Below are 9,516 nucleotides of genomic sequence, written 5' to 3'. Positions count from 1 at the left end.
TTAGTTTTCTTTTTCAACATTACTTTGGCTATTCAGGGTCTTTTTCTGGCCCCATACAATGTTTAGGATTGTTTGTTCCAGCTCTGTGAAAATGCTGGTGTTATTTTGGTAGGGGTTACATTGAATGTGAGGATTGATTTGGGTAGTATCGACATTTTAACAATATTTGTTCTTCCAATTCATGAGCATGGAATGTTTTCCAAATCTTTTTATCTTCGTCAATTTCTTTCATAGGTTTTCTTTTTTTTTTTTTCAACGTTTATTTATTTTTTTGGGACAGAGAGACACGGAGCATGAATGGGGGAGGGGCAGAGAGAGAGGGAGACACAGAATCATCGGAAACAGGCTCCAGGCTCTGAGCCATCAGCCCAGAGCCCGACGCGGGGCTCGAACTCACGGACCGCGAGATCGTGACCTGGCTGAAGTCGGACGCTCAACGACTGCGCCACCCAGGCGCCCCACTTTCGTAGGTTTTCTATAGTTTTCAGCATAGATATATTTTACCTCTTTGGTTAGATATATTCCCAGGTATCTTATGAAGTTTGGTGCTATTGTAAATGAGATAGGTTCCATGAAAATCTCTTTACCTGCTTCATTATTGGTGTATACAAATGCAACCAATTTCTCTATGTTGATATTTGTATCTTGCAATTTTTCTGAATCCCTTATGAGTTCTAACAGTTTTTTGATACAGTCTTTTGGGTTTTTGGTGTAGAGTATCATGTCATATGCAAAGAGTGAAAGTTTGACTTTTTCTTTGCCAATTTGTATGCCTTTTATTTCTTTTTGTTTTCTGATTGCTGAGGCCAAGACTTCCAGTACTATGTTGAACAACAGTGGTGAGAGTGTACATCCCTGTAGTGTTGCATTATTGTTTACAATAGTCTAATTATGGTAGTAGCCCACATATCCATCAGTAGATTAAATGGCAAAGATGATGTTATATATATAATATTATTCAGCCATAAAATAATGAATTATTGCCATTTGCAATAACATGGATGTAGCTAGATAATATATGCTAACAAAGTAAGTCGATCAGATTAAGACAAATACTACATGATTTCACTCATGTGTGGAACTTAGGAAACAAAGAAAATGAACAAAAGGGCAAATGATAGAGAGAGAAACCAAGAAACAGTCTTTTAACTATGGAGAACAATCTGGTGGTTACTAGAGGGAAGGTGGTGAAGGGATGAGTGAAATAGGTGACACAGATTAAAGAGTACATTTATCGTGATTAGCACTGAATAATATATAGAATAATTGAATCACTATATTGTACACCTGAAAGTAACATAATAGTGTATGTTAACTATACTGTAATTAAAATAGGAAATGTAAAAGAGTAAACAACAGAAACAAAAGACAAATAAATATATTACAAGATGATAAAGAGATCAATCAAAAAATGAGATATAAGAATGGTAAATACCTATACACCCAACACTGGAGAACCTAAATACATAAAGAAAATATTAAAGGACATATAGAGAGAAATAAATAATAATTAAATAATGTTAGGGGACTTTAACTATCTACTTAAAGCAATGGATAGATAATCTAAGACAATCCATAAAGAAACAGTGGCTTTGAATGACACATTAGACCAGTTGGACAAGATTGATATATACATTTCATTTCATTCAAAACAACACAAGACACATTCTTATCTAGTCACATTAAGCATTGTTTGGGATAGTTCACATGTTAGTCCAGATATTGAAATCATACCATGCATTTTTTATGACCACTGCAGTGTGATACAAAAAATCAATCACGAGAGAAAAACTGGAAATAACAAAAACTGCTAGAGGCTAAACAACATGCTACTAAACAACCAATTGGTCAGTGAAACAAGGAAAGAATAAATTTTAAAAATATACTTAGGGAAAAATGCAAATAAGAACACAATGGTCCAAAGTCTTTGGGACACTGAAAAACCAGTTTTAAGAAGGAAATATATAGTGTTATAAATCTACCTTAAACAAGAAAAAGCTAAAATAAGTAATATAATCTTACACCTAAAGGAAGTAGGAAAACAAGAACAAAGTCCAAGGTCATTAGAAGGAAAGAAATAATAAAGATCAGAGCAGAAGTATATAAAATAAAAACTTAAAAAATGACAAATGCTTATGAATCCAAAAATTAGTTCTTTGAAAATATAAACAATATTGATAAATCCATAGCCAGACTCATGAAGAAAAAAAAAGATAAAGGACCCTAATAAGTAAAATCAGAAACAAAAAATAAGTAACAACTGACACCAGAGAAATACAAAGGATTATAAGAATTACTGCAATATATATATATATATATATATATATATATATATGCCAACTAATTGAACAATGTAAATGAAATGGATAAATTCATAGCAACATACAGTCTTCCAATGTGTATCACAAAGATATAGAAAATCTAAGCAGACTGATTATTAGTAACAAAATTGAATAGATAAGGTAACTCAATCAAAAATAAAATTCCAGGACCAGCTGGATTCACAAGTGAATTCTACCAAACATTTAAAAGGGAGTTAACCATTATTCTCCTCAAAAAATGCCCCCAAAAAATAGGATACAAAAGAAAGCTTTCAAATACATTCAATGAGGTTAGCATTACTCTGATAACAACACCAGACAAAAGCACTACCAAAGAAAAACAAAAACAAAAAAAACAAAAAACAACAAAAAACAAACAAAAAAAAAAACAGACCAATATCCCTGATGAACATAGGTTCAAAATCCTCAAAATAATATTAGCAAACCACATTCAGCAATACACTGAAAAGGATATTCACCACAATCAAGCGATGTTTATTCCAGGGACTCAAGGAAGGTTTGATAACCACAAATCAATAATGGATGCACCATATCAACAGAATGGAAGATAAAATCATATTGTCATTTCAATAAATGCTGAAAAACCATTTTACAAAGGTTGATATCCATTAATGGTTTTAAAAATCTCTCAACAAATTGGGCTTAGTGGGAACATGCCATATAGTGGCCATTTAAGAAAGAAACATACACTTAACATCATGCGCAATGTTGAAAAGTTGAGAGGTTTTCTCCTAAGGTCCGGAAAAAGACAAGGATGTCCACACTCACCACTTTTATTCAGTGTAGTACTGGAAACCACAGCCACAGCAATCATGCAAGAAGCAAAAATTATATCTGCTACCTCTGTAGCTGAAGCCTATGGCTTGTATGACAGTGTAAGAAAAATTTTGAGAATGTGTCAAAGTGGTCTGTTAGAAAGGACACATCAGCTATGCTATCATTTATCCTTAACAAGGGGTTCACAGTCCTGCCAGATGTGGTTTTTATGAAGTAGATTGAGTCCTCCATCTATTTTATGGATAAGTAATGGTTATTTCTTCCATGAACACAAGTGCATTCTATCCCCTTTAATGTGTTACTGTAACCCATCCATGAAATGCCTCCTATTCACTACTGACCCCAAACTTTTGCTTCACTGAAGGCACCTCATTCCTGTTCCTCTAACAGATCACAATGCCTGTCATGAATATTTCCTTGATATGCTACTAAGATATTGTTCACTGCCTCACTTTTAGCTTGCTCACCAATTATATACGTGGTGATCTCATTCCTTTTATTCATCCAATCCTAAGGACCTCTATTATAAAGACGGTGACTTGGCTTCACTCCAATAAAATTACTGGTGTTCTTGCCCTGCACCATGATGTTCAGGTAGATCTGTAGGTAAAACTGTTTGGAACCCTAGATATATGTGGCAAATGGGGTGTTTGGCTTATACAAGTTATACGTGTCAGTTTACACCTCACATTTCAATCATTCCTGCTGACAAACGACACAAAACAAAGCAAAAGTCAAAGCCCCAGCATATGCCTAGTAGGATTCAATCATCTCATGTAACACTATCTCTAGAAATGAGTCATGCCCATAGAGGAGGTTCAGGAATGCTCCTGCCTCCTAGGATCTCAGTATAGTGTTGGCTTGATGCTACATTAACCCTATACTTCAGTAGCCTCTCAGAAAAAAAAAATATTGGTTGTCTTCATTTTTCTGTCACTTGAATAGGGTATTGCTTTCGAATACAGGTTTAGCAATAATGTTCTAGTTCCAATGGATAACTTAAATTATGTGTAGTTATTGTGGTACAGAGCAGGACATGGGTGTTTCTTTTTTCATTTTTTTTTTGATAAGTCTGGATAGAAGCTTGTCAATTTTATTTATTATTTTTGAAGAAACAGCTTCTTGTTTCATTAATCTGTTCTATACAGATTTGTAGTATGTCTTCAAATGTGGTATTGTGATTCCACCAGCTTTGTTATTATTTCTCAGAATTGCTTTGGCTATTTGAGATCTTCAGTGACTCCATACAAATTTTAGTATTATTTGTTCTGGTTTTGTGAAAACTACTGTTGGTAGTTTAATAGGAATTAAATTGAATCTATAGATTGCTTTGGGCAATATGGACATTTGAATAACACTAATTCCTCCAATTCATGAGCATGTGATATCTTTCTATTTGTGTCATCTTCAATTTCCTTCATCAATGTTTTACTTTTTTTTTCAGAGTACAGGTTTTCACTTATTTATTTCTTTTTTTAATTTTTAATTTTAATTTTTTATGTTTATTTATTTATTTATTTTTCAATATATGAAATTTATTGTCAAATTGGTTTCCATACAACACCCAGTGCTCATCGCAAAAGGTGCCCTCCTCAATACCCATCACCCACCCTCCCCTCCCTCCCACTCCCTATCAACCCTCAGTTTGTTCTCAGTTTTTAACAGTCTCTTATGCTTTGGCTCTCTCCCACTCTAACCTCTTTTTTTTTTCTTCCCCTCCCCCATTGGGTTTCTGTTAAGTTTCTCAGGATCCACATAAGAGTGAAAACATATGGTATCTGTCTTTCTCTGTATGGCTTATTTCACTTAGCATCACACTCTCCAGTTTCATCCACGTTGCTACAAAGGGCCATATTTCATTCTTTCTCATTGCCACGTAGTACTCCATTGTGTATATAAGCCACAATTTCTTTATCCATTCATCATTTGATGGACATTTAGGCTCTTTCCATAATTTGGCTGTTGTTGAGAGTGCTGCTATAAACATTGGGGTACAAGTGCCCCTATGCATCAGTACTCCTGTATCCTTTGGGTAAATTCCTAGCAGTGCTATTGCTGGGTCATAGGGTAGGTCTATTTTTAATTTTTTGTGGAACCTCCACACTGTTTTCCAGAGTGGCTGTACCAGTTTGCATTCCCACCAACAGTGCAAGAGGGTTCCCATTTCTCCACATCCTCTCCAGCATCTACAGTCTCCTGATTTGTTCATTTTGGCCACTCTGGTGTGAGGTGATATCTGAGTGTGGTTTTGATTTGTCTTTCCCTGATGAGCGACGTTGAGCATCTTTTCATGTACCTGTTGGCCATCCAGAGATCTTCTTTAGAGAAGTGTCTATTCATGTTTTCTGACCATTTCTTCACTGGATTATTTGTTTTTCGGGTGTGGAGTTTGGTGAGCTCTTTATAGATTTTGGATACTAGCCCTTTGTCCGATATGTCATTTGCAAATATCTTTTCCCATTCCGTTGGTTGCCTTTTAGTTTTAAGTTTATTTATAAGTATTTTATGCTTGTAGTTCAATTGTAAGTGGAGTTATTTTCTTAATTTCTCTTTCTGCTACTTCGTTATTAGTGTATAGAAGTAATATTATTTTGGGGTATTAATTTTGTATCCTGCGTCTTTACCGCAGTTTTTTTTGTGAAGTGTTTAGAATTTTTTAAATATAATATCATGTCATATGAAAATAGTGAAATTTTAACTTTTTATTTAGACAACTGAATGTTTCTTATTTTTGTTTCTTGTTTGATTGCTGTGGCTAGGGCTTCCAGTACTACACTGAATAAAAGTGGTGAGTGTGGATATCCAAGTCTTTTTCCTGATCTTAGGAGAAAACTCCTCAACTTTTCAAAATTCAGCATGATGTCAACTGTATTATTTTTCTTGTATGGCCATTATATGGAATTTTCACACTAAGCCCAATTTGTTGAGAGATTTTTCAAATCTATAGTCATGAAAACAGTATGTTATTGGCACAAAAATAGACACATGGATCACTGAAACAGAATAGACACTTTAGAAATAAATCTACAGTTATATGGTCAATTAATCTCGCAAAGGAGGCAAGAATATAGAATGGTAAAAATAAAGTATTTTCAATGAAAATATGTTGGGAAAACAGAACAACTACATATATGTAATTGGATAGAAGTAGGATGGAATTTGATTACTTTCTAACACCATACACAAAAATAAATTCAAGATGGATTAAAGACCTAAATGTGACACCTGAAACTATAGAAATTCTAAAAATGAACACAAGCAGTAGTTTCTTTGAACATTAGCCATGGCAACATTTTTTAAGATATGTTTCCTAAGACAAGAGAAACAAAAGCAAAATTAAATTATTGGAACTATATAAAAATAAAAAGCTTTTCACAGCAAAGGAAACCATCAACAAAACAAAAAGACAAGTTACTGAATGGGAGAAGGTATGTGCAAATGATATATCCAATAAGGGGTCAGTATCCAAAATATATAAAGAACTTATGCAATGCAACACCACAAACTTAAACAATCTGATTAAAACCTGGGAAGAAATTCTGAATAGACCTTTTCCCAAAGAAGACATACAGATGGGTAACTGACAAATGAAATGATTGTCAACATCAGTCATCCTCATCAGGGAAGGACAAGTCAAAACCACACAGAGGGGGGTCTCAGTTGGTTAAGTGTCCAACTTTGGCTCTGGTCGTGATCTCTCAGTTTGTGAGTTTGAGCCCCGCATCAGGCTCTCTGCTGTCAGCACAGAGCTTGCTTCAGATCCTGTCTCCCTCTCTCTCTCTCTGCCCCTCCCCTGTGTGTTCCCTCTCTTTCTCTAAAAAAATAAATAAACATTTAGAAAACACAATGAGATATCACCTCATGTGAGTTAGAATGGCTAAAGTGAAAATGACAAGAAATAACAAGTGTTGGTTTGGATGTGGAGAAAAAAGAACACTTGTGCACTGTTTGTGGGAATGCAAATTGGTAAAGTCATTGTGGAAAACAGTATGAAGATTCCTCAAAAATTAAAACTAAAAATATTGTATATTCCAATAATTCCACTATTGGATATTTGCCAAAAAGAACTCATGAAAAGTTAATTCTAAAAGATACATGTAACCCTATGTTTATTGTAGCATTACTTATAATAGTCATGATATGGAAACAAGCTAAGTGTCCATCCATAGTTGAAAGGGTAAAAGAAAAGCAGTATAGAGCCCAACTTCATGAAGGCTCTCAGCACCCCGTTGACCCTCAGGCACCCAGCACACACCAGCCACTTTGCCATGATACCTAAAAGAAAGTTCATCTCCACTGAGGGGGTGACAAAGGAGGAGCCCAAGACGAGATTGGGGACGTTGTCAGACAAACCCGCTCCTGAAAAGTGGAAACAAAGCCAAAACAAGTGGCAGGAAGGAATAAATCTTCAGACAAAAAAAGTGGAAACAAAGTGGAAAGGGGGACCAAAGGGAGAACAGGTTGAAGTGGCTAACCAAGAAATGAAAGAAGACTTACATGCAGAAAATGGAGAAACTAAAAATGAGGAGAGTCCAGCCTCTGATGAAGCAGGAGAGAAAGAAGCCAAGTTTGATTAATATCACATACCATGTCTTATCAGTGCTCTCTGTCTCCTTTCTTGTACAATCCAGAGGAATATTTTTTATCAACTATTTTGTAAATGCAAGTTTTTTAGTAGCTCTATAAACATTTTTAAGAAGGAAGAAATCTCATTCATACTACTTTTTAAGTGTAAATGTTTTTTTTTTTTTTAAGAAGTGAAATAATTGTATGGTTGTTTACTTTTTGGTACAGCAAGAAAATAGTGGTATATTGAATATGGGAGGCTTTGATTATCTTGGGTGTCAGCTTAACATTCCATACATGGGATAGGTTTTTTTAAAAGGTTTATTTATTTATTTTTGCCAGAGACAGAGCATGAACAGCAGAGTGGCAGATCCACACTGTCAGCACAGAGCCAGATGTGGGGCTCGAACCCATGAACTGTGAGATCATAACCTGAACTACAACCAACAGTCAGGCACTCAACTTGATAGTTGTTATATCCTGGAAAAAGCGTCCCTGGATGGGGTAGTTTTTATATCCTATAATACAAAGCATACTAAATGGAAATCTGGAGTCAGTCATGCATTTAATATATCTTGAACATTTTAAATTACTACTATTCCCATTTGTTCTTGGTAGGATTGTTTCCTGAGGAAAACCACTCCTTGATCTTGGCTCTCCCTGGCAGAATTGTGTGCACTCCATAACATCTTTGTAGTGGTAGTCCAGTTTATCCAGTAACTTTGTCAATGTGCTATGTAAGATTGAAAATTTGGATATGTAATGTATATTTTATTAATTGTGAAATAATGGGACTTAACAATGTTACAGTGTGTCAACATTTAAGATATTGGTAATTTATATACTGTTAAGAAAAATTTGCCTCCAAATTTTAAGCAGGATTGCCACTGGAATAACTTTCACAAAACAATTACAGCTACGTGACCTTTTTGGGTTTTCAGTATATATGTTAAGAATTGTGTACAAATTGAAATTTGTGTAGTGATCCTTAGAACAACCAATAAAATATCAATTATAAAAAAGTGGTATATATACACAATTGAATATTAATCAGACTTAAAAAATGAAATCTTGCTTTTGCAATAACATGGATGCCTCTACAGAATATTATACTAAGTGATACAGGTTAAATCTGAGGCTGTGATGCCTCCAGCTTTGGTTTTCTTTTTCGATATTACTTTGACTATTCAGTGTGTTTTCTGGTTCCATACAAATTTTAAGATTGTTTGTTCTACCTTTGAGAATGCTGGTAGTATTTTGATTGGGATTGCATTGAATGTGTAGATTGCTTTGGGTGGTATCAACATTTTAACAATATTTGTTCCTCCAACCCATGAACATGGAATTTTTTTTTTCATTTCTTTGTGGCTTCTTCACTTTCTTTCAATAAGCTTTCTATAGTTTTCAGTATACAAATCTTTTACCTCTTTGGTTAGGTTTATTACTAAGCATTTTATGGTTCTTGGTGCAATTATAAATGGGATTAATTCCTTGATATCTCTTTCTATTGCTTCATTATTAGTGTATAGAAATGCAACTGATTTCTGTACATTTATTTTATATCCTGAGACTTAGCTGAATTCATGTGTCACTTCTAGCCGGTTTTTTGGTGGAGTTTTTCAGGTTTTCCATGTAGAGCATTATGTCATCTGTGATGGTACTGGAACAAAAACAGACACATGTACCAATGGAATAAAATAGAGAACCCATAATTAGACACACAAATTTATGGCCATTTAATCTTTGACAAAGCAGGAAAGAGCATCCAATGGAAAAATGACAGTCTCTTTAGCAAATAGTGCTGGGAAAACTGGACAGCAACATGCAGAAG

At 34.6% G+C, this 9,516-nt stretch overlaps 1 pseudogene; it reads left to right on the top strand.

Annotated features, from left to right (window-relative positions):
* The first annotated feature begins 7,387 nt into the window (after positions 1-7,387).
* On the top strand, positions 7,388-7,727 carry LOC123594389 (annotated as a pseudogene).
* Positions 7,728-9,516: the final 1,789 nt, after the last annotated feature.

Source organism: Leopardus geoffroyi, chromosome X, assembly GCF_018350155.1.
Source record: "Leopardus geoffroyi isolate Oge1 chromosome X, O.geoffroyi_Oge1_pat1.0, whole genome shotgun sequence".
NCBI classification, from domain to species: domain Eukaryota; kingdom Metazoa; phylum Chordata; class Mammalia; order Carnivora; family Felidae; genus Leopardus; species Leopardus geoffroyi.
The sequence above is the reverse complement of the archived record's forward strand: the minus strand, read 5'-3'. Positions and strand labels throughout refer to the sequence as shown.